This window comes from Sminthopsis crassicaudata, chromosome 1 (assembly GCF_048593235.1).
Source record: "Sminthopsis crassicaudata isolate SCR6 chromosome 1, ASM4859323v1, whole genome shotgun sequence".
Lineage (NCBI taxonomy): Eukaryota > Metazoa > Chordata > Mammalia > Dasyuromorphia > Dasyuridae > Sminthopsis > Sminthopsis crassicaudata.
Genome location: NC_133617.1, coordinates 312,220,896 through 312,247,327, shown reverse-complemented (window position 1 = coordinate 312,247,327; position 26,432 = coordinate 312,220,896). Strand labels below are relative to the sequence as shown.

Sequence of the window (26,432 nt, the reverse complement as noted above, 5' to 3'; positions counted from 1 at the left end):
GATCAGGTTTGAAAGGCAATACATATCAATTTAGTACTTCATCAAATTTGGTCTAATCCTTTAGACCTCATTTATCACATTGCTTTTCTATCTCCTATGATAGTTTTCAGGAATTATATATGTATCTGTATTATCCTGCTATTCTATTTTCAACTATGAAGATGGGGAAATAAGATAATAGAAATTTGAGCTGGAAGAGTTCTCTGGGATTGTCCAATACTATCCCCATCATAAAGATGACTGATAAATTGAAGAAACTGAGGCCCAGAGAAGTTTAATGACATGTTTGATGTCATATAGCATAAAAACTCAAAGTGTCTGATTTATAATCCCGTGTTTTGAGAATCAGTCAACCGATTCTCAATATATGTACTAGGTACCATGATAAGTACACAAGACATTAAGAAGGGCACACACACACAAAACAAAAACAAAAACAAAAAACAAAAACAAAAACAAAACAAAAACAAAAAACTGCAACAGTATTTGTTTTCAAAAAAATTCAAAATCCTATGGTGGACACATCATGAAAACAACTATTTACAAATAAAATATATACTGGATGAATTAAATATAGTCAATTGAGGGCAAACCTTAAAATCAAGGAGAATTAAGAAAGATTTCTTTCAGAAACTGCATATAGGTTGAGTCTTGAAGCAAGCCAGGGAAGCCAGAAAGAAAAAAATGATAAGGTAAATTATACTAAGTATACAGAAAAGCCAGAAAATATACTCAGACTCATGAGTATCAAGTTTAAAGAACAGTAAGGTGATCAGTGTCACAGAATGACAGAGTTTATGGGGAAGTATAAGATATAAATTGAATGAAAATAGGAAGGGGCAAGATTAAAGGGCAAGGCCCTTCAAGGGGCTTTAAATGACAGGTTTTTTTTTTGTTTTTTTTTTTTTTTTGATCATAGAGAAAATATGGAGTAATGGAATAGATAGATTTGGTTAATTTCATGGTCAGATTTGCACTTTAGGGAAAAAAAAACAATTTTAACTCTAGCACAATATTCTGCATTCAGTAAGTACATTTAAAAGTTTGAATTAAGAATAGGTGAAGTACTTCAAATTATAAGTCTAACTTAGAAAGCTTATATTCAAGTTGGTTAAATATATTTTCACGCATTTTTATAAACATATGACACATATTTCCTGAATTTAACTTGCACATTATTTTGCATTCACCTTCTTAACTCATTAGGGTTCCTTTAATCTGATGCATAAGAAGGTGTCTGACTATCTGTCTGTCTGTCTGACTGTCATGAAAAGTAGTATCAGAGAATTTCCAATCCCTCTAATTTTGTCTGCCGGTATTTTGGATTTCCTTCACAGGTTAATTGTACACTATTTCAAAGTCCGATTCTTTTTGTACAGCAAAACAACTGTTTGGTCATGTATACATGTATTGTATTTAATTTATACTCTGTCATATATCATATTTAACATGTATTGGTCAACCTGCCATCTGGGGGGGGAGGAGGGGAAAAATTAGAACAAAAGGTTTGGCAATTGTCAATGTTGTAAAATTTATTCAAGCTATATATCTGGTAAATAAAAATTATTAAAAAAAAAAAAAAAAGTAGTGTCAGAAAGTGGATAAATAATCCAGTCTTGCAGTCAGGAAGAACCAGATTCAAGCCCTGCCATATATATATATATATATATATATATATATATATATATATATATATATATATATATATATATATAAATACTGCCTGCATGATCCCCTAGGCAAATCATTTAAACATTCAAAGCCAGAGGTAACTCTTTCATTCTTTAAGTTATAAAGCTGGCTTGCATCTGTTCCTCAATAGAAGAAGAAATTTCCTCTCTCATTCCACTCCAAATGAAATCACTAGTTTAACCCTTCCCTCATATAAAGGAACAATAGAAAAAAAATTAGACATTTTCCAGGCAAGGAGAAGAGAGTGCTCTCTTTGTACATGTGTATTAGGTACTTAAGTTACTAAACTGAGAAAAAACATTTATAAAGTGGACCCTCGTGATCTCAAGAAAAGAAGTGCATGGTGGACTTGATTCATGTGAAAAGATAAGGAAGCAGTGGATTTTCAGCATACTCGGCTGCTCTTTTCATTAGCAGAGATACAAAGTCCCTCAGAAAACTCAATTTAAGCTGAATTGCCTGCCCAGAGCCATTTCAGATTCTATGTGTGGAGTCAATATGTAAACAGAATATTGTCACTTTGGGTGACAGAAAGTGGAAGATCAATGTTTAAAACAAATTTAACTTCTAATGCTTTGGATTCTCTAATCTGTTGGATAGAGAAACATGAACACAGACTAAATATCCAGGAATTTTTTTCTCAAAATGCAATATGTGTAGTGGAGTAGGTAAAGAAAGTAACTATTGAATTTGTAAGAGGATTCTAAGTACTACCAATCCAAAAATTAAGCTGAAAATGAGTTAGATTTTAAAAGTAATTGTTGATATCTTTTATATCACAGTCAATTAACTGTCTTTCAGCACCTAGGTTACTGTGCCTAGACTCAAGGATACCAGATTTCAAATCTGGCCTCAGAAATTTATAGCTATGTGACCTGAGGTAAATCATTAAAACATTTTTGCCTCAGTTTTCTCATTTCAAAAATGAGCTGGAAAAGAAAATGCCAAATTACTTTTATATCTCTACCAAGAAAACTCTCAATGGAATCACTGAATAAGATATAACTGAAATGACTGAAAAAAATATCTTTATCTCTTTCTCTTCCTTCTCTCTCAAAATTGAACAATCCTTTGGAAAAAGCAAAATAAATCAAAACAAAAAAAGAAAATTAAAAAAAATATAAGCTAAGCAAGTTGTCCTGAAAAATCCATTGCATCTGTCAATGTCTATATCATTCTGTGTCCAAAGTCTTTCCTGAGAGTTTAAAAATGTGCTCTGTCTTCTATCTTGCTCTAATAAAACTTTTAAATGTCAATAAATTGAGTTAAGCTTCATGGCAGTAATTTTTTGTATTACATTCAATGAATCTCTTGTAAAAAGGAGCTCTCCTAAGGACATTTTTTGGAAATATTTCTTGCCATTTGCCATCCTGTGCTCTCTATAATGGCTGACTATTAAAACCTATTTTGGAAATTCTAAATGTACTTATGAATACATTCATATAATTAGCTGTGTAGAAACTATGGAAACTGATGAGTTGATGAATTAAAGACACAATATTTATTTTCTTTTCCCTTTCTCTTTTTCTTTTTTTTTATTTTTTCTCTTTTAATTTTTTTTATTCATCTGCAAGGAAAGCATAATTACAATTGCAAGAAATGTATGACTTGATATTACAGTAAAGAAACTTCTGTTCTGCTGAATACACAATGGAGCATAATAGGATGTGAGGAAAGAGATTATAACACATTATAATTCAAGAAAGCACATTTTGGGGAAATAAGAAATCTAGTGAGTGTGCTGCTCTGGGAGGAAGTATTCAAATCTCTAAGTATTGAAAAACCTTGGAATATCATAAGGGACACAATGATTAAAATACAGATGAAAGTACTTCAACAAAAGGAGAATGAAAAAAGCAGGAAATAGCTAATGGTACTTTGCAAAAGACTTTAGTTTGCCTAGAAAAATAGACATACTTTGACAAGGAGTAAAAAAAATTAGAAAATGAAACAAGATTTTTCATCAATTAAAACTAGTAAGGAAAATATATTTTTTAAGACTTTTATATAAAAACATTACTCTGGAGCAGGAATACAAAAATATTAAAAATCATATTCCTAAGAGATTGATAAATTTATTATTATATTTGTTCATCATGAAAAATTAGTTTTTATGATTTTTTTTACATTATAAGGAAAGCTATTCATTTAAGTGTCTAATATCTCTGGAAGAAAATTGTAAAAATCATAATATATGGGAACATATTCACAAATTAAGAAAGCATGAAAATCAGTTTATGATATACATTCTAGAATATTGTGTTCCACTAACTGCATTGTCATAAATTATTGTTTCAAAATGGCTAATTAAAAATTAGAAATACTTTAATTTTTATGTAAATTAAAATATGCTTAATACTGAAATAATATTTTAATTAGCACGATTATATCTGTAGAAATAGAGAGACAAAAATGCAAATAATATTGATAAGATTAAAGTTTTTGTTTCTGAACTGTGAATCTGATTTATACATTGGCTTTACTTCTCTTACTTTGAATGAGTTCAAATCACCATCACTGTAACCTAGCAAATGTGATAACAAGGTTGCAGATCCAATATCAGGGGTGACCTTTCAAAATTGTGTGGAAAGAGTTGCTATACACCTAAGAACTACAAGAAGTTGTTCTATAAAGATGATATCTGAAGACCTGCTCAACATCAATCAACAAGAAATTATTAAATGCTTAATATGTGCCATGTACTTGCTAAACATTGGGAATATGAGGGGGTAAGGCAAAAATAGTTTCTGCTCTCAAAGAAATGTGAATTGACATATTTAAAATAAATGCAAAGTATATAGAAAATATTTTCAGTGAAGAAAGAACTAGCAGATGGAGTATAGGATGCGATGGAGAAGTGGGCAAGTAAACATTTGAGCTTCATCTTAACAAAGATTAAAAATTCTAATATTGAAGTTGGAAGAAAGAACATTCTAGTTTCTGAGAAAGCCATGTCAGGATATGAAGTATTTTTGTGCGAGGAATATCAATTTGGTCAGTATGACTGAATTGTATGACACTTTGAGGGTCTTGAAAAGTTTATTGTGAAAAGTTCAAATGTAACTTAAACAAAGTTGAGGTCCTGAGAGATAAGTAACTCATCCATCACATAGCATATGAGAAAACCTATGCCTGAAATTAGGTTTTCCAGACTTCAAAGTAAGTCATCTAATCACTTTTCCCTTACACTTCAAAACTACTATTTACTAATCTTATGCATTCGAAATATGTATTATAATTTAGTAATACTTAAACATGTAGTGAGTGGCCTACTTCAAATAGTATGTTAATGGGTTTCTATTTTAAAGAGATTTAAATAAAACATAATTTTAACCTCACCACAATCAAGCTAATCAAGTTAAGATTTCTCTGATAGTATGCTTGGCTGTACTGTTTGTGGATTCTGACCACATTATGTCCAATTCGAAAAGTGAATGAAAACCTGATATTTTCGGAGTTGCCTCTGTTAAAGAAAAAAAAATCAATGAGTAATCTAAATTAGTGCATCTTTGAATCATTTTTACTTTGTAAATGATGTGAATGTTAATAAAATAAATATTTTTTAAGAATCACTATTGTCATAAAATGTGTATATTCTTGATTTATTTTTAGAATTATAAACCATTTACTCTTCATCTTAGTCATTCCCAATTTTTTTTTCTTTCTGTCTACATAGCAATAGAATAAAAAGAACCTGTTCTAAGCAAATGCATTTATTCAATTTCCCATTATCAAATATTTTTTTAAGATTTCAGCACAGAATATCTTTGTTAATTTATAAAACCATAAAAAGAATATAATGCTAGTGGGAGTGTGTATATTAAATTTCACATTATTTCAGGTCTACCTGATTTGAGTTTCTTCTAACTTTTTTGTTTTTTGAAAATAGAACTTTGTTTTAAAAAATGAAATGCTTCCTACATTTGCATTTCATCCTTGCTCAGGAGTCATGCTAATCTTCTTTGTTTCATTCCAGTTTTATGATATGTACTACTGAAGTGTGTACCAACATTTTTTTTTCCTTAGTCTCATATTTTTATTTTTCATGATTACTAAAACTTCAATTCAAGTGATAAACATCAAAAGTTAGCTCTTGAAAATGTCTTTAAAACCATATTGTATAATTTTCTTCTGTTTCAATTTCAAATTGTGGAAATGAAAATATTCTTGAAAAAACATCTTTTGGATACAAGCTTGGGATTCTGACACAACTGATTGCTATCATGTCAGTCATCCTCATGAATGATCCCACTTATACCTGTCATTTAAGAGCTAACATGCATAGATTTTCTGTACTGCCCATATATTTGTGTTGTTCAGTCATGTCCAACTTTTTGTTATATCTTTTGGAGTTTTCTTAACAAAAATACTAGTGTGCTTGGACATTTCCATCTCCAGTTCATTCTATAATTGAGCAAACTATGATATTGAAGGTCACAGCGCTAGTAAGCAACTGAGACTAGGGTGATTGCCTGAAGATAAGTCTTCTTGACTTCATAGACTGGGACTCTATTCAACGAGTCATTAGTTGCTTTATTAAAGACATATAGATACAATCTATTCATATTATTTTTAATTATTCACAGGTAAGCAGGAAACAATAGACTTACATAGATATACATAAAGTGTGTTTATGCATTTATAAATAACATGTTAATATAAATAGCTATCTATAGACATTTACATATAAATTTGTTTACAAAAACCTTTATAGTATAAAGTTACTTCTTTAGTATACATATTTGCCCACATATACTTATGTACATATACATATGTAATGCATATATATATATATATATATATATATATATATATGCATGTGTGTTTACATGCATACACATTATATGGATAATTCATTTTTAAGATGTTGCTGAGGAGACTAGACAGAAATCATACTGATCAATATTACCTTAAATTTTAGCTTTTTCAAAGAATAGTAAGGAAATACACCAAAGTGACTAATGCTTACCCCAGAAAACAAAACAAAACACAACAAAAAACCATTTTATTCAAATGAGCTTCAAATTCATCAGTAAGCTGCTTCTACTGCTGTGAATAGCCCATCTCCCTGGGATATTCATTATCATTCCAGAGTTACTTTGTGAACATTTTACTAAAAAAAAAAATTCTGTGACATTCAAAACTCCAATTGGAAATGCGGGGCAAAAATTGCTATATAGAGACATTAAAGGGACTTCAATAGCAACAGAATCTGCTCCTAAGTTTGTATTGGTGATCCTGCTGGGCCCATTGTTTTAAAAGTGTTTGTTCCTGCTGGGGAAGTCATTTCAGTGTTTATGCATGACTAAACTTCCAGAATGATCATGGGATCATATTTGGTGAGTCATAGAGAGGTTAGGAGGCCTTGAATACCATAATCACTATTGAAGAGGATGAAGAAAATTCTTCAGTACTACTTGCTCATTTATCTAATGCCTTATCAAGATACTAGAATTCAAATAATTTTCACATCTCAAAGTCCATTTAAGTTGATCTAATTAAAAATTAAATTTTAGGACATGCATTTTCCATTTACTGAGTTCTGTTTTTTCAGTATTTTGAAGGAAAAATAGCTTCATTTTAATAAAATTTTCAATTGAATACTGATGCTGTTTTATTATTAAATAGTAAAAATGAAAATGAAATTTAACCTAAAATAAAACTTTTCTTTTAAGAAATTTTATAGCTAAAAAGGTGCTGCACAAAGCAGAAACCAAGAAAGCTTAAATGTCAAGAGAGAATGATCATGTATCAAGGTAGAGAAATGTTACCATAGTAGTGTATTTTAAAAAATGCTTAAATAGCATCATTTAGCAATGAAAATATTCTAAAACAAATAAATGTATTTCTGCATGACAAAAATCATGTAAAGTTTATTTAATTAGGTTATCTTATTATTTACATCAAGTAGTTTAAGAGTACTGACCTCTAGTAATATAATAGGTGGTACATTACTCTTTTTGTTTATTGAATTTTAATTTTAAAAAAAAAATCTTGTTATCTAGGTCTTTTATTTTATTCTTGTAAAATGTTCCTCATTCTAATGTGCCTTGTTCAAATGAAGATCTGCAACTCTCTTAGAAGAGTTAAGAAACTAGACATGGGTAACATAGCCATTATATTTTAAACATCTGCTAATTTTATATAAGATTCCTTTAAGTAAAGTGATATATATCAATCAACTTTTTATGCTTTACATCCATTAGAAATTAAAATCTAAAAATTGATTGCTATATCCATTAAATATTTTTGTTGATTTTATTTTAATTTAATAACTGTCTAATTCATATTAAATTTATATAAAGATTCAGCTTAATAAATATGAATGAACTATACCTTAAGCACTGAGAAAGGGGACCTAAAAGCTACAAAATGACAATTCAATTTATCAACAAGAATTTATTAAATCTTCTGGAGGTTTATTCTGCCAAGATGGCAGAATAAAGCCAAGAAACTACTTGAGCTCTCCCAGTTTTCCTTGAAAACCAAATGAAACTAAGACTCTGATAGAATGAAACCACTCTTCAGCTCAAGATAGATTAGACAAAGTTCAAAACAGGTCATTCTCACTGGGGTGAAAGGAAGTACTCATCCCAGCTCAGAAAATGTCTGGGAAAACTGGTGAGAGTGTCTTGATCACAGAAATTAAGACCCCTCTCCTGGTTCAGTAGAGGAAGAAACCAGTAAGACAGTCTCCAATCCCAGCTCTGATGGCAAATAGAGACGAGACTATTTCTTAGAAAGAATAGGTAAAACTATCCACTGCAAACAAAAGGGGGCTTGTGCTCAAAATCAAGGCTCAGAGCTGCATAGGAAATTTGGGACAATGTTACCTTTACCGCAGGAACAGAGCTAAATGATAAAAACAAAAAAAGAGGAAATGCAAAAAGAAAAGGAAAGAAAATGAGCAAGAACTACAAAAGAACATTTACTATAGAAAGTTACTATTCTGAGACGAAAAAGGAAAACATCAACTCAGACAACAACAAAATGTCCACAGGGGAAATCTCACAGAGAACTATGAATTGGTCTCAAACCCAAAGAGGCTTTTTGTGAGTTTTCATAAAAGACTTTAAAAGGAGAGTAAGAGAGTTAGAAGAAAAAATAAGAAAGAAAGAAGTATAGAAAAAAGAGTCAACAACTTGGAAAAGGAAGGCAATACCTTAAAAAATTGGCCAAATACAAAAATAAACAAACAAATAAATAAATAAAAATACAATGAAGAAAGTAACAAGTTAAAAGTATGATTAATGAAATGGAAAAAATATAAAACCTGATGAAAATCAAAATTAAAACATAAAAATTAACACATTAAACATAAAAAACTATAACAGGGCAAATGGAAACTAATGATTCTGTGAGACATTAAGAATGAGTCAAAAAAAAGAATGAAAAAATTGAATAAAATGTAAAATACCTCATTGGAAAAACAGTTGACCAGGAAAATGGATCCAGGAGAGACAATTTAAAAATTATTGGTCTATGTAAAGGCCATGACCAAAAAAAAGAAAAAAAAAAAAAACCTTGGATAGCATTCTTTGAGAAATCACCATAGAAAACTACTCTGATGTACTAAAAACAGATGGGAACAGAAACAGATGGGGAAATAGTCATTGAAAAAATCCAATGATTATTTCTGGAAAGAAATCCCATAAGGAAAACCTCAAGGAACATTGATGCAAAACTCCAGAACTATAATTTCAAGGTAAAAATACTACAAGATGCCAGACAAAAGCAACTCAAATATCAAGAAGCAATAGGCAAGATTACCCAGGATCTGGCATTGTATACAATAAAGGATTGAAGGGTCTGAAACACATATTCCAGAAAACAAAAGACCTGGGTTTACACCTCAGAATTAAATACCAGGTGAGCATCACCTTTCAGGGAAGGAAATTGATCTTCAATAAAATAAAAGATTTCCACGATTTCTATTGAAAAACAAAACAAAACAACAGAGAACTAACCAGAAAATTTGATTTGCAAACACAAGACTCAAGGGAAGCATAGAAAGGCAAACATAAAACAATATAGATAAATTAAAGGTTAAATTTTTACATCCCTACATTAGAAAATGAAGTATATACTGTTTAGAACTGTACTGGTTACTGGGGCAGAGAGAGCAGGACATCACATGGACAGAGGAGGTGCTTATGAATGAAATTTGATGTGATACAATAGGAGGAAAAATGGAAGGAGGATGAGAATTGTCTGAAGCTTAATCTCATAAGTTTTTCTTCAAAGATGGAATAACTTTAAAATTCAGTTGTATGTAGAAATTTGTGTTACTGTATAAAGAAGTAGGAGATGAAGGAGAAAAGAAAAGAAGAAAGGGCAAAAACACTAGGAGAAAGGGGTAAGAGAAGGGGAAGATAGGGTATGTAGTGGATTGGGTGGGCTAAAAACAAAACATTACCAAGGAGGAAATACATAGTGGAAAGAGAGAATAAAAGTATATTTATCAGAGAAAATAGAATGGAAAGAAATACAGAGCTGATAATCATAACTGTGAATGTAAATTACATGAACTATCCCATAAAATGGAAGAAAATAGCACAATTAATTAAGAAACAGAATCCTACAATATCTTGTTTACAAGAAATACATTTGACACAGAGAGATATATGCTAGAATTCTTACAAAGTGCTAAGTCACTGGAATGAATAGAGATAATAATTATCTAATCCTACAAGGAGATGTTATGGGAGAGAATTTGAGACAAGGTAATGTACTTGGTTCACACCTTTAAAGGCGTTCATATCTTTAAAGGAGTTTGCTCATTGGTTCACTCATTAAACTTCATATCTTTAGAAAGCATATAAAAGGACAAGCCCACTTTCTGAGAGAAGATTCAGAGCCAGGATTTCAGTGGGGAGATTCACAAGTCCAGGAGATTCACAAGCCTAAAGGAAAAGCCTGCTCATGGACTGCCGGGAGATTCACAACTAGGATTGACTTCCAGGAGATTCACAAGGGAGAAACCCACAATCCCATACTCTTGGAGATTCATAGTCAAGATACATTCCAACTTCAATCTTCCTGCTGGCTGGAGACACTCAGACAAGAGCTCTTGGGAACCAAAGAGAGAGAAAGGCCTCTACTAAAGCTAACTAGGCCCCAGAAAAAGATTCAAGATTTTGAAGGACACAATAAAGGTTCTGGATTTAACTCCTGGCAAGAAAGAAACTAAGAAGATTATAGATACTTAGAAAACATAGATATAATAGACCTCTGGAGAAAATTGAATAGGGACAGAAAGGAATGCACATTTTTCTCGGCAATATTGGCACCAACATAAAAATTGCCCAGATATTAGAGTATAAAATCCTCACAATCAAATGCAGAATGGCAGAAATATCAAATGCTTCCTTTTAAGACAATATACAATAAAAGTGACATTCAATTAATGGCAAAGGGAAAAAAAAAACTAAAACCAATTGAAAATTAACTATTCTAAAGAATGAATGGATCAAAAAACAAATCACACAAATGCTGCATATTTTCATCCAAGAGAATAAAATGAAACAATATAAGAAAATCTATGGGATGCAGTCAAAGCAGTTCTTAGGGGAAATTTTATATCTCTAAATAGTTACATGAATAACAGAGACAAAGGAGATTAGTGAATTTGACATACAACTAAAAAAAGCTAGAAAAAGAATACATCAACATCCCCAATTAGCTATCAAATAAGAAATGCTAAAATTCAAAGAGAATAATAATATTAAAACTAAGAAAAACTATTGAAGTAATTAATAAAACAAAGAGTTATGAAAAAACACAACAAAATTGATAAACCTTTGGTAAATTTTATTAGAAAAGAAGAAAACAACAATAACAACAACAACAACAAAAACAAATCACTAGTACCAAGAATGAAAAAAGTGAACTTATCATTAATGAAAAAAATTGAAGCAATAATTAGGAGCTATTTTGCATAAATGTATGCCATTAAGTCTAACAATAATTAAAATGGATTAATATTTACAAAAAGTATAAATTGCCTAAATTAACAGAAGATATAATTTATTATGTCTTAATAATTTATTTAATAAATTACTTAAATAGTCCCATTCTAGAAAAAAAAAAAAATTAACAAGCTGTCAATGAACTTCCTAGGAAAAAATCTCCAGGGCCTAATGAATTAATAAGCCAATTCTATCAAATATTTAAGGAACAATTATTTACAATACTATATAAATTATTTGTTAAATAGGTTAAAAAGAAGTTCTCCCAAATTTCTTCTGTAACATAAATATGGTACTGATGCCCAAACCAGTAAGTTAATGATGAAAATTAAAAAAATAAAATTAAATTAAAAATAAAAAAATAAAGTTGAGAAAAAAAAATACATGCCATTCCCCAATTGATAAATGATCAAAGGACATGAACACACAAATTTCAAATGATGAAATTAAAGCACTCTGTAGTCTTTATTTGAATTGAAAAAATTCTCTGAATCCCTATTGATTAAAGAAATACATATTGAAACAACTCTAAGGTATTACCTCACACCTCTCAGATGGGCTAAGGTGACAGGAAAAGATAATGATAAATGTTGGAGGGGATGCAGGAAAACTAGGACACTAAAGATTGTTGGTGGAATTGTGAAATGACACAACGATACTGGAGAATAATCTGGAACTATTCCAAAATAATTATCAAATTGTAAATAACCTTTGACCCAGCAGTGCCATTACTGCTTCTTTATTTCAAAGAAATCATAAAAGAGCGAATGACTCACATGGGCAAAAATGTTTGACGAAGCTATTTTTTTTTTTTTTTGGTAGCAAAGAACTGCAAAATTAATGGCTAAATAAGTTGTGGTACATGAAGGTAATAGATTATTATTATTTTTTCTATAAAAATGATGGACATGATGAATTTAGAAAGACCTGGAAAGATTTACATGAACTGATGCTGAGCTAAATAAACAGAACCAGAAATACATTGTACACAGTAACAACATGCTTGTACAATAATCAATTATGAAAGATTTGATTCTTTTCAATGGTTCAGGGATTCATGGCAATCTCAATAAATTTTGGATAGATAACTCCATCTGCTTCCAGAAAGAGAACTATGGAAATTGAATATAAATCAATACATGCTATATTCATTTCTTTTTCTTTTTATTTTTTTTTTCTTTCTTTCATGGTTTTCTTTCCCCTTTTATTCTGATTTTTCTCTGTCAACATGATTCATAAAGAAATGTGTATTTAAAACATTAATTCACATATATAACCAGAACACGTAAAACATTTTAAAAACAATTCATTAAGACTGTTCTTCAGGTATTAAGGAGAGTACATTGTACTAGGTAATTCAATAAATGTCAATAAAAAGAAATAAAAAATGACAGTTTATGTTCTATGAAGACAATAATTTCAATATAAAAATAATTAAAGAAAAATGGAATAAAATGCTATGAAAAAATGATATAGTGATGAGAGTTGGAGGAGGTAGGGATAGAGGAATTAAGATTAAATTTAGGGAAATCTGTACATGTGTCATGGAGTATTGTAGCATCATAAATTTAGAACTGGAAGAGACGTTGGAGGGTCTCCTGTTTTGACAGCCAAGGAAAGAGATGAAAACTTTTAAATTGGAATTGGAAGAATATGTAGGAAGTAATAAAGTCAAACTACAATTTCAGAACTTATTGAAATAGTTTATACAATAGAGAAACTTATCTTAAAATGTTTGAGAGTTATATGGAATACAATTTCTCTACATTGCTAAATCTTTTGAAAAAACAAAAAGAGAAAGTAGAATTCCACAGCTGACATAATGTGGTTAGAGAGAGAGTGTGTGAATTAAGGGGGAAGAGAGAGAGAGAAAGTGAGAAAGTGAGAAAGTGAAGGGGTGGTGTGGGGAACAAGTAGATCATATGGCAACTTCCTGTCCATATTTTATAGCCTGGAAGGAAAGGTAGTAGAAAAAAGAATGCGTATCATTCTGGAAAACTGTTCTAAGAAGAAGACCTTTATACACTGATTAAATCACCTTTTGTCAAACAAAATACATTTTTGCTTCACGAGATTAATTTTAATTTATTCCTTTCTGGAAACTTCTGTGACAAACATCTGTTACCACACCAGAAACTATATCCTGCCTTAGAGAAACTTTTGCCCAGGAAGCTCATTTTACTGATTAACTATTGCTGTCTACATCAACAGTATTTCAGAAAAGATGTAGTCATTAAAAAATGTTTTTTTCTCTTTTAATTTTCAAATTTTTTTTCAAAGAATTTTTTTAGGACTTGATTTATGCATTTTTCATTGAGGCTTTGCTTGAAGATATTTCAAGTCATTATCTTCTCTGTTTGTGTCTTGAGTTTTCCTGTCAACATGACAGCTTCTTATGATGATATACTTTTGCAATTTCCACATTTTTCCAGTAGACTAAACTTTGGACTTTAGGTTAGTGTTGGGATCTATTCATTGTTTACTCTGTTTACTTTTAAGAGAGAAGGCTATATTTGGCCTGATTTTATTTTTTATGTACATTTACTGTTTTCTTAGCTCAATCTGAAGGTCTACACATCTTTGGTGCTTCTAATGTTTACTGATGTGAATTTTTCATTGATATAGAACTTAGAGTTGCTATATCGCTCTAAGGCAGCTCTGCTCTGGAAAAAATGATTCACAATGATTTTTTTTTCTTTTTCTTGATTTTTTGAGTCACGATTTATATAAGCTGAACAAAAAATACCAATTTCCCACTTTTTCACTTTGAATGTATTTCCTTTTTGCCCCTATCCCAATCATTTACATAACAGGTTCTTAAACTTTTTTCCCATTCATGATCTTTTTTACTCCACAAATTTTATGCAATACCAGGTATACAGATATATAAAATAAATACAAATATATAAAATAGATACAAATGAAACATTGACTGATAACAAACCATAATTTTGCAACTCCCAATTCATTTACAAAACCCCTTAAAGGGAATTGACCAACAATTCAAGATACTGGGATTTACATCACTTCCTGTTTCAATCATCTCATCTTCTACAGTTTTCTAAACAATTTCCTTTCCCTGCCTCAACACCTTTTGTCTAACCCCTCTTGTCCTGTCATTGTTTCATTATGACTTAAACTGATCTATTATTCTCACCTTTCTTAAGAAAGGCCAAAATAACTGGGCATTTCTAGTTAACCCTTTTTTTCTTGTCAATGAACTTCAATGAACTCTCAGAATCATAGTGCTTTCCTCCTTGTTTACTATTGAAATTCTTTCTTCCATCAAGGTATAATTCAAGCTCTAACTTTTCCATGCAATCCATTCTGATTCCCCCCAAGTAAACACACTCCTAAGTTTTCTCAGTGAAATTTGAATCTTTCCATTTCCACTATCACATTCTCCATTGTATAGTGAAATTATATGTTTGCAATTTATCTCCCCACAAATTATAAACATCCTCATCCTATACTGGGCTTCTAACTTCTTGAAAAAAAGAAGATTTATTATTTCTTATATTTGTATTTCCAATGCCTATTATAATTGCTGGAACAGAATAAAAGATTAATACATTTTCTTTTTACTTTTATTTTTTGAATGAATGGTCTTGCCATAGACTAAATAATTGAGATTATCCATTCATTTAATAAGTACTGGGAAGGATTTAAATTTGAGAAGATATTTAAAACAATCAGTGAGCAAAACAATTGTGATGATATTGAGAAATTAATTATCTCATTTAAAATGGAGCTTGATAAAAAATCCTAAAATATTTCATAGTATAAGTTTTGATAGATTAAACATGATCACCATTAAAGTAATTGTGTTATGAGTTACATTCAGGGGTAATTAATGTTTGGTTTTTGTTTGTTTGTTTTTTTAATTTAACAATGATTTTCTATTAGCTTTCTAAAATCCACTTATAATTGTTCAGTCATTTCAGTCTTGTCTGACTCTTTATGAACCCATTTGAATTTTCTTGGCAAAAATATTAAAAAGGTTTACATTTAATTTTCTAAAGTATTTTATAAATGAAAAAATGGAGGCAAGCAGACTTTGTCGAAGGTCACATAGGTAATCAGTTTCTGAGGCTGAAAATTTGCATTCAGGTCTTCTTGACTCCAGGTCTTGTGCTCTGTCTTCTCTACACCACCTAGCTATTTGCCCACTATTGATTAGCAAATTAGTAGTTGATTTCTTCCTGAATACTTCTATTCTCAACCATTCCTTATTTAATTAATGCCTGTTCCTTTATATCACATATTCATTATATATATTTTCTTCATTTTTTCCTAAAAGTTATGATCACTGTCTCCTAAGCTTCATTTCATGGAGCTTCATGAATTTTATGTTCATCAATTTTGCATTTACCTTCAAGACTGTGTCCTGGACTTCTTTTTCTTCTCTTTTTACACCATCTGGCTTAGATCTAGATAACTTTTTTTATAATATCTCTCCTAACTTCCAATCATATACTGCCTATTTAAAATCTCCTTTTGGACTTCTATAAGCATCTTTAAATAGAACATATTATATTATTCCATGAACTAATGCTTATTCCTGACTGAATTCTTCCTATTACATAAAAAAATGATCCTTCAAATCATTCAGCTTCACAACGTTGTAATCATCTTTACTTTACAACATCTAATATAATCAATCAGTCATCAAGTTAATGACTACTTCCATAACATCTATTATTTTCATTTCTTCCGACTTATATTACAATCATTTTAATTAATATTTTTTTTCCAAACCAAAAATTGGTATTGTAATAATTTCCTAATTGTTTACCTTTATTGATATTTTTTCTTTCTGTAATACAACCTTATTCATCAGCCAAAATGAACTTTACATACAAGTCAGATCCCACCTCTGCAGTAAACTTCCATGACTCCCTGCTACCTCTCAGGAAAAAACAAAAACAAAAACAAAAACAAAAACAAACAAACAAAAAACCCCAAAAACTTCTATGCTTGTTATTTAATGTCTACTCTGCATCTTTTATACCTGTGTCTTTGTATAAGCTGCATGCTTATTTAGCTTCCCTGTATGGACTTAAATAACTTCTGACTTCCTGTTCCTAGAAACCTTATGTTTCTTCTGTATTCTCTTCATATGTTACCTTTTACACAGGTCTTTCTTGATCCCTCACTTGTTATTGTACTGCTCTGTGGCAATTGTATGAACTACCTTTGCCTCCTCCTTTCCTAATTTATCATTATTGCCTTTTTTTATACAAACAAATGTAATTCACTTTGTCGTGGAACTTAAGCTAAAATTATTGATAAAATTACTTTTTAGGCATTTTGAATAGGTGAAATAATTATTTGTGGTGGATAGTAGTTACAGATAAGTATGTTAATATATTTTATTCTATATTTTTGAGTAAATTTGTTTCAGATTACAATTGCAGGTGTTTTGCAAATTTTTTTCAAATATATTTTGACCTCTTTAAGCCTTACTTTTGCCATGTTTAGAGTAAAAACAGTATTTTCTTTAAAATATATATTGGGAGTCCCAAGATAACATGTAAATTACTCTGAAAACTTAGGAAATTTTATAACATCAACTATTTTACCTATGACTGAAATGCTGACTCCAGGAGGGCAAGACCTCAACTTTTCTCAACTTTGTATTGGTTATACTTAATACAATATTCAATACCTAGTAATACCCTAATACACAAATATTGCTAATAGATATTTTAGATTGATGAATGGATACACACATACACATATACTTATATATACATACACGCACAGGCTCAAAGGCATAATCTATATTTCCATAGGATCTTTTGGGACATTGTATGTGTATGTATATATATATGTGTGTGTGTGTGTGTGTGTGTGTGTGTGTGTGTGTGTGTGTGTGTGTGTGTGTGTATGTATTCAGGTAATCATACTTACTGAATACTTGCATCATTCTGAATAAGGCTTTAAAGTATTATATTGACTTTTAATTAACTCTTAAGATATGAAGAAATGTAAGGAAAAGGAGCTGAATGAAGGTACCTTTTTGTTTACTGTCACTCTTACACTTACCTATTTTAGCTACTTTTTCAATGACCTTCAATCTCTTTTTACCCTCCACTGTAAGTGGTACTATCAGTCCCAAAGATATGCTCTGGTTCATTGCCCTTGTTATAATTATGCCATAAATTGCAAAACAATGAATATTAAAAGGTGAAACCTATGGTAAACATCCTTATCTTAAATATCCTTATCTTTTTATTCAGAAATCTCCTGGATGCTTCATAATATGTTCATTTTTGTGTATCTTTACTGTGAATCCTATAGAGATCTACAAATAGTATTTTGCTAGTTTAAAATCAGTGTATCTACCCTATCATTTTCTTTGCAAAGTTCCAGCTGAATGAAGAAAGGTATTGTTATTGTTGTGTTATTTAAAATAATATAAGTAACTCTCTGAGAAACACAGTAAGAGCACTAATTAATATAATCAAAACTGAATCATTAATGCAATACCCAAATGGACAATTTAATGGACTGTGCAGTTTCTAATGGAAAGCTGACCTCTTTGACTAATTAGAATTTAAAATATTGGATCACTGTTTCAATATTACACAAAATTTATGTGACTTGGGGGGGGTGTCATGCATATACCTGAAATTTGCAAATGAACTATCCAAAAATATTCCCTTTCAATCTTTCTTTTGGGCACAGTTACCCTGGACAATTCTTAAATGTGATGTATTCCTTAAAAAAAAAAAAAAAAAAATTGGAGATCCAGTAAGGGAAAAATATCACATTTTAAGGAAATGTATTATATATTCTTTCTTTTGTACTTCAAGTAACATATCTCATCAACATGCAGTTAGGTCCACGATATACTTCATTTTCCAATTAAGTAGAAATTCAAAAGAAGCAGTTCATACTTGAAAATAAAAAATTCATGTTTCTCTTGGCAGATTTGTTTATATGTCTATATACATAAACTATATTATACATCAATACTGATAAATATATATATATATATAAATCTGTATCTATATTCATGTTTATATATAGAAGTGTACATACTTATGCATATACAAATATGTGCATATATACTCACATTTATGTGTGTATATACATCTATCTTCAGAGAGATAATGTTCAATAGTGTCAGAGATAAAAAGGTTAATATATATTATATTTGATGAAGATCATGATGATGATGATAATGATATCTAACATTTATATAGCACCTTAAAATTTGTAAATATCATCAAATTGTAGATATATAACTCTCAGTTTAAATACTATTTATATCATCAAACTATAGATATACAACGCTGAGTTTAAATACTATTTATATCACCATTTTATACTACTCCCTCTCCTTTTGCCCCCTCCCTTTAATTACATGTATGAGTAATTGGGAGGATATAAATTATATTATAGAAACCTCCTGTGTCCTCCATTTAAAAAGGCTGCTCAAGGAAGTAATTTTATTTCCTCTAAGCTTTAGTCTTCTGGATTTTTCCGTAGCCTCCTCTCTCTTTCTACATCATTTGATGTGTTGTCTGCCCCAATTTTACTATGGACTTCTTAAGCTCAGAGAATATTTTTTTTCTTTTCTTTGTAGAAACACAGTCATTTGCACTAACAGATACTTCATAACTGTTTACTGACATTTGAAGATGAGGAAATTGAGGCAGTTTGATATTGAATACCTTATCTAGGGTCACATGGCTAATAAGTTTCTTAGGAGTTCTTGATTCCATTTCCAGTATTCTTCCCATTGTGCCACTTAGTTTTCTCCAGAACTCTAGAACTTTTTTGTTAATAAGAAAAACCTTTGTTTAACCCATGTTTAATACTTACTACGTGTCCATATACTCACCAATACTCTGAATCTCAGTTCTTTCAACTACAAAATGTGATTAATTAGGTAGGTGGTATTTATTATACACTTTACTGCACAAAGTTCTTTCATAGAACAAATAGCTATTATGAAATTTTTATATAAAACCATATTCTGGCATTATTAATATCATAAAATGTATGCATTCTCTAAATTGTCAAGGCTAAGGATTTAAGTAATTTTAACTAAATCATACATAATAAATAACTCTTATTGTCTGCTGAATTATATCCATAAATATATACCTATATAATCCTTTGTAGATATGTATTATATAGGTATATATCTATATAGACATGTATTATTGGTGGGGAGCATGAGAGAGAGAAAAAAGCATGCTTCCTGATAGCAGCATCATTTAATTATCCAACAATCCTAAATGATGAGGCTATAAACATGATTAATGAAATAGGTAAATAAAAAAGGAAAGATTGCAGTGTGTTGGTTATCTTTCTCCTCTGGGTAGGCACTAAAATTCTAGATTCATATATGTTGTTTTCTTCACAATAAGGCAATGACTAATATATGTATTTTAGGAAATGTATAAATGCCTCTTTGTGGACATATCTGCTTCACATCATTCTTGGGTGTTCAATATTATAACAGAGAACTTCCCAGCATCAGTTTCCTTGATAATCAAAGAAATATATTGAAAGGGATTCTGTTTTAAATTTGGGTTGAATTATTTCAAAATTAATGTGTGTTTATTTATTTCTAAGATCATTATTTTAGTCTCTTTAATTTAGAAAATTAAGCAGTGTTTTAAATACTCATAATAACAGCCCTGTTTTCTCCATTCCAAAAAAGAACAAAAAAGAGTGAGGTATGTCTTACTTTAATTATCATCCAGATACTATTTTTTTTTATCTGTTCACTGCAGTTGCTAGATTCAGTTACTTAGTCTTTATAGAAAATAAATTTCAATGTATGTAACTATGTAGTAGGCATCAGGAAAGATTGAAAAGTTTTTAAAAAGGATTCCTACATCTTTAAGAATTCAGGATGCTATTTTTCCTATCTTCTCTTAAAACGGTCCCCACCAATTTCCCATTTCACCTTATAGCATAACTAGAGTTTCAAAAGCAGATGGGCCTTACTAGTCATAAAGTTCAACTCTATCTGAAAGAGAATCAATCCCCTTTACATCTATCTGATTAGTAGTAACTCATTAAAGGGAAGAGAAACTTAAAACCTACTCAAGTGATTTGCATTTGGTTAAATTTTATCTTAAATTAATCTAATTTTGTTAGTTTATATCTCCTGTTCATTGTTCCTGATCTACCCTCTGGAGCCAAAAGGAATAGAGTGTTTTTACAACAGTATGAATTGTAGATTGTATCAAGAAGATACTGAAATCAACCAGAATTATTGGAGACATTTGCAATATAATAGATAGGTAGTAATAAAATACTATGAAGTAGTGACAATACAAAGACAAGTGTAAACAGATACAATCTACATCCCCTGTTTCAAGACTGACCTATTCATCTAGACAGATTATCTAAGATTAATTTGAATGATATTGAACATAATTCCCCTTCAGTAATAACAGTTATTGTATACATCCTGCACTGTCTTTTCTTTATAAAATTCCTCCAATCAACCAAAAACTCACAGCTCTTGAATTATACCAAGAAAAATACTAATCAAATCCCCAATTAGATTTATATCATAAAAGAGCTCATCATCTATGTTAAGCAGCTAGTTTTAGATATTTCTGAAATATATCTTCTTAAATAGTTTTCTTTTTTTAATTGTTGTAAATTTATTTATTTTTTAATACAGTTTGGTTTATGAATCATGTTCAGAGAGAAAAATCAGAGCAAAAGGGAAAAACCAAAGGAGAGATTTAAAAAAAAAAAAAAAAAAACAGAAAAAAGTGAACATAGCATGTATTGATTCCGTCTCCTTAGATTTTTTTGGGGGGATGCAGATGACATTTTGTGTCCACAGTTTATTGGGGTTGTTTCATATCACCGAACAACTGAAAATATAATCAGCTTGTTCATAATTTTTTATAAAACAATATTCTTTTTGTCTTCATGTACCACAACATGTTCAGTCATTCCCCATTTGATGAGCATCCACTCATTTTTCAATTCTTTGCTACTACAAAGAGTTACTACACACATTTTTGCACAAATAGGATCTTTTCCCTCCTTTATTGGTTCCTTGGAATACAGGATGAGTAATAGCATTGCTGGGTCAAAGGGTATGCACAATTTTATAGCTCTTTGGGAATAGTTACCAAATTACTCTTCATTACTCTTCAGAATGGTTGGAACACTTCACAACTCCATCAACAATGCATTAGTGTCCCAGTTTTTCCATATGTGCTGCAATATGGATCATTATCTTTTTTTTTTTTTTTTTTTTTTTTTCTGAGGCTGGGGTTAAATGACTTGCCTAGGGCCACACAACTAGGAAGTGTTAAGTCTGAGACCAAATTTGAACTTGGGTCCTCCTGAATTCAGGGCTGGTGCTCTATCCACTGTGCCACCTAGCTCCCCCTATCATTATCTTTCCTTGTCATTTTAGTCAATATGAGAGGTGTGAGGTAGTGCCTCCGAGCTATTTTACTTAGCATTTTTCTAATCAAAAGTGACTTAGAGCATTTTTCATATAACTATAGATGGCTTTAGTTTTGTCATCTGAAAATTGTCAGTTCATATCCTTTGACCATTTATCACTTGGAAAATGCCCTGTGTTCTCATAAATTTGACAATGTTCTCTATATATTTTAGAAATAACACCTTTATGAGAATACTGGCTGTGAAAGTCCCCCCCCCCCCAAGCTTTACACTATCCCTTTAATATTGTTTCTCTTGTTTTTTTTTTTTATTAATAATTTTTATTATATATATATATATATATATATTTTATAATATTATCCCTTGTATTCATTTTTCCAAATTATCCCCCCTTCCCTCTATTCCCTCCCCCCGATGATAGGCAATCCCATACATTTTACATGTGTTACAATATAGTCTAGATACAATACATGTGTGTGAATATGATTTTCTTGTTGTACAATAAACTTTAGATTCCGAAGGTACATGTAAGCTGGGCAGACAGATATTAGTGCTAACAATTTACATTCACTTCCCAGTGTTTCTTCTCTGGGTGTAGCTACCTCTGTGCATCATTGATCAAACTGGAAGTGAGTTGTTTTTTTCTTTATGTTGAAGATTTCCACTTCCATCAGAATACATCTTCATACAGTATCATTGTTGAAGTGTATAATGATCTTCTGGTTCTGCTCATTTCACTCAGCATCAGTTGATGTAAGTCTCTCCAGGCCTCTCTGTATTCCTCCTGCTGGTCATTTCTTAACAAGCAATAATATTCCATAACCTTCATATACCATAATTTACCCAACCTATCTCCAACTGATGGACATCCATTCATCTTCCAGTTTCTAGCTACTACAAAAAGAGCTGCCACAAACATTTTGGCACATATATGTCTCTTTCCGCTCTTTAGTATTTCTTTGGGATATAATCCCAGTAGTAGCGCTGCTGGGTAAAAGGGTATGCACAGTTTGATAACTTTTTGGGCATAATTCCAGATTGCTCTCCAGAATGGCTGGATTCTTTCACAACTCCACCAGCAATGTATTAGTGTCCCAGTTTCCCCACATCCCCTCCAACATTCATCATTATTTGTTCCTGTCATTTTAGCCAATCTGACAGGTGTGTAGTGGTATCTCAGAGTTGTCTTAATTTGCATTTCTCTGATCAATAGTGATTTGGAACACTCTTTCATGTGAGTGGATATAGTTTCAATTTCTTCCTCTGAGAATTGTCTGTTCATATCCTTTGACCATTTATCAATTGGAGAATGGTTCGGTTTATTATAAATTAGGGTCAGTTCTCTATATATTTTGGAAATGAGACCTTTGTCAGAACCTTTGTTTTTAAAAATATTTTCCCAATTTGTTACTTCCCTTCTAATCTTGTTTGCATTAGTATTATTTGAACAGAAACTTTTTAGTTTGATGTAATCAAAATCTTCTATTTTGTGATCAATAATGATCTCTAGTTCTCCTCTGGTCATAAATTCCTTCCTCCTCCACAAGTCTGAGAGGTAGATTATCCTCTGTTCCTCTAATCTATTTATTATCTCCCTCTTTATGCCTAAATCATGGACCCATTTTGATCTTATCTTGGTATATGGTGTTAAGTGTGGATCCATATCTAATTTCTGCCATACTAATTTCCAGTTTTCCCAACAGATTTTTCCAAATAATGAATTTTCATACCTAATGTTGGTATCTTTGGGTTTGTCAAAGATTAGGTTGCTATATATGTACCCTTTTTTGTCTTTTGTATCTAATCTGTTCCACTGATCTACCAGTCTATTTCTTAGCCAATACCAAATGGTTCTGGTGACTGCTGCTATATAATATAGCTTTATATCAGGTACACTTAAACCACCTTCCTCTGAGTTTTTTTTCATTAGTTCCCTTGCAATTCTCAACCTTTTATTCTTCCATATGAATTTTGTTGTTATTTTTTCTTGGTCATTGAAATAGTTTCTTGGGAGTCTGATTGGGATAGCACTAAATAAATAGATTAGTTTGGGGAGTATTGTCATCTTTATTATATTCTCTCGGCCTATCCAAGAGCACTGAATGTCTTTCCAATTATTTAAATCTGATTTTATTTTTGTGGCAAGTGTTTTGTAGTTTTTCTCATATAATTCCTGACTTTTCTTTGGTAGATGGATTCCCAAATACTTTATACTCTCAACATTTGTTTGGAATGGAATTTCTCTTTGTATCTCTTGCTGTTGCATTTTGTTGGTGATATATAAAAATGCTGAGGATTTATGTGGATTTATTATGTATCCTGCCACTTTGCTAAAATTCTGAATTATTTCTAATAGCTTTTTAGCAGAGTCTTTGGGGTTCTCTAAGTATACCATCATGTCATCTGCAAAGGATGATAGTTTGATTTCCTCATTTGCTACTCTAATTCCTTGAATCTCTTTCTCGGCTCTTATTGCCTAGGCTAGCGTTTCTAGTACTATATTGAATAGTAATGGTGATAGTGGGCAACCTTCTTTCGCTCCTGATCTTACTGGGAAAGGTTCCAGTTCATTTCTCTTGCATATTATGCTTACTGATGGTCTTAAATATATGCTCCTGATTATTATAAGGAATAGTCCATTTATTCCTATACTCTCAAGAGTTTTTAGTAGGAATGGATGTTGGATTTTGTCAAATGCTTTTTCTGCATCTATTGAGATGATCATATGGTTCTTATTAATTTGATTATTGATATGGTCAATTATATTAATAGTTTTCCTAATATTAAACCAGCCCTGCATTCCTGGAATAAATCTTATTTGATCATAGTGTATTATCTTGGAGATGATTTTCTGAAGTCTTTTTGCTAATATCTTATTTAAGATTTTAGCATCAATATTCATGAAGGAGATTGGTCTATAAATTTCTTTCTCAGTTTTTGATCGACCTGTTTTAGGTATCAGTACCATGTCTGTGTCATAAAAGGAGTTTGGTAGGACTCCTTCATCCCCTATTTTTTCAAATAATTTATATAGCATTGGGGCTAATTGTTCTTTAAATGTTTGGTAGAATTCACATGTGAATCAATCTGGCCCTGGGGATTTTTTCCTGGGGAGTTGACTAATAGCTTGTTCTATTTCTTTTTCTGAAATGGGACTATTTAAGCAATTTATCTCCTCCTCTGTTAATCTAGGGAGCCTATATTTTTGGAGGAAGTCATCCATTTCACTTAAGTTATCAAATTTATTGGCATAAAGTTGGGCAAAGTAACTCCTTATTATTTCTCTAATTTCCTCTTCATTGGTGGAAAGATCCCCCTTTTCCTTTGTAAGACTATCAATTTGATTTTCCTCTTTCTTTTTTTTGATCAAATTTACCAAAGGTTTATCTATTTTTTGGCTTTTTCATAAAACCAACTCTTGGTTTTATTTATTAATTCAATAATTTTTTTTACTTTCAATATTATTGATTTCTCCTTTTAATTTTTGTATTTCAAGTTTAATTTTTGGTTGGGGATTTATAATTTGGTCTTTTTCTAGCCTTTTAAGTTGTAAGCCCAATTCGTTAATCTTCTCTTTCTCTATTTTCTTCCAATAAGCCTCTAAAGATATAAAATTTCCCCTTATTACTGCTTTAGCTCCATCCCAAAGATTTTGATATGATGTCTCATCATTGTCATTATCTTGGGTGAAATTGTTAATTGTTTCTATAATTTGCTCTTTCACCCAGTCATTCTTTAAGATGACATTATTCAGTTTCCAATTACTTTTTGGTCTATTTACCCCTAACTTTTGACTGAATGTAGCTTTTATTGCATTGTGATCTGAGAAGAAGGCATTTATTATTTCTGCCTTCCTACATTTAATTTTGAGATCTTTATGTCCTAATATTTGGTCTATTTTTGTATAGGATCCATGAACTGCTGAGAAGAAAGTATATTCCTTTCTATTGCCATTCAGTTTTCTCCAAAGGTCTATCGTACCTAGTTTTTCTAATGTTCTATTTACTTTTTTAATTTCTTTCTTGTTTGTTTTGTGGTTTGATTTGTCTAAATCTGAGAGTGCAAGGTTGAGATCTCCCACTATTATAGTTTTCCTGTCTAATTCTTCTTGCAATTCTCTTAACTTTTCCTTTAGAAAGTTAGATGCTATACCACTTGGTGCATATATTTTTAGTATTGATATGGCTTCAATATTTATGCTACCTTTCAGCAGGATATAGTTTCCTTCCTTATCTTTTTTAAGGAGATCTACTTCTGCTTTTGCTTGATCTGAGATAAGGATAGCTACCCCTGCTTTTTTGGCTTTACCTGAAGCATAATAGGCTCTGTTCCAACCTTTTACCTTTACTCTGTATGTATCTCCCTGCT

At 30.8% G+C, this 26,432-nt stretch overlaps 1 non-coding gene across 1 annotated transcript; it reads right to left on the bottom strand.

The window, feature by feature from the left end:
- Positions 1–5,591: 5,591 nt before the first annotated feature.
- LOC141552450 (U6 spliceosomal RNA) lies at positions 5,592–5,698 on the bottom strand. The gene has a single exon (XR_012485227.1). It is a non-coding gene; the product is annotated as a U6 spliceosomal RNA (small nuclear RNA).
- Positions 5,699–26,432: the final 20,734 nt, after the last annotated feature.